The 783-nt window shown below is 36.5% G+C and overlaps 1 protein-coding gene across 1 annotated transcript in view; it reads right to left on the bottom strand.

Annotated features, from left to right (window-relative positions):
* Positions 1–783, bottom strand: part of LOC119589196 (probable cell wall protein PGA41) — a gene marked incomplete in the record, with an annotated part of 15,384 nt that overhangs the window by 2,951 nt on the left and 11,650 nt on the right.

Below are 783 nucleotides of genomic sequence, written 5' to 3' on the forward strand. Positions count from 1 at the left end.
CATTTCTGCGTTATCCTTTCTTCGTCTTTCTTTGGTAGAAAACAATTACATTATAAAGTTCAAACGCAAGGGAAAAATCATCTTTGGGTCGTGACACTTACTCTGAGCTCTTACTGTTACTATCACTGTTGTTCCTGAAATGTGCAAAGTGACCGTTGTAAAAGATTTGTTTTGTTGCAATGCAAGTACTTTTATCTTGCTTTTGAACCAGGCTTGGGGCGAGCAATTTCACCCTTGCAACTAGTGTTCAGGAGGGAATTGAGTTCCTTGGTATGTGATCTAAGATTGAGTGAAATAATAATAATATGTATCTTTACTGTTTTTTTTGTTGGTGGTTTCGGGAATGAAAATCGAAAACGGGTGACCATGTAATATACCTACACGCAATTTTACGAAGAATAGCTAATATAAAACCAGCTGTTGTATCGTATCGGTTTTGTCTGGTAAAGGAACAGCCCGTTATTTTTAACCCCTATTCTTTTCTTTGCTGTGGTACAAAACGCATTATTTGACAGGGCTTTCACACAGACAGACACCTACGATTCAAAATCTAACAGAGCTCATTGGGATGCATTTAAAATCTAGAATTGTGGGGATATTGATATTTCATTCTATTTGATTCATCTACTTTATTCAATATCCCCATCTTTTCCACTTTTGCTGCAGTGTAAGATAAAATGATCGTTCTTAGTGTCACTCGTGTCTTCGCCAGATAGATATATTTTGGTGTGATCCTGTTTTCACTACATTAGTTAAGGGACAGTACTATACAACCACAAATCT

The sequence above is a fragment of the Penaeus monodon genome, chromosome 25 (genome assembly GCF_015228065.2).
Source record: "Penaeus monodon isolate SGIC_2016 chromosome 25, NSTDA_Pmon_1, whole genome shotgun sequence".
Classification (NCBI taxonomy): domain Eukaryota; kingdom Metazoa; phylum Arthropoda; class Malacostraca; order Decapoda; family Penaeidae; genus Penaeus; species Penaeus monodon.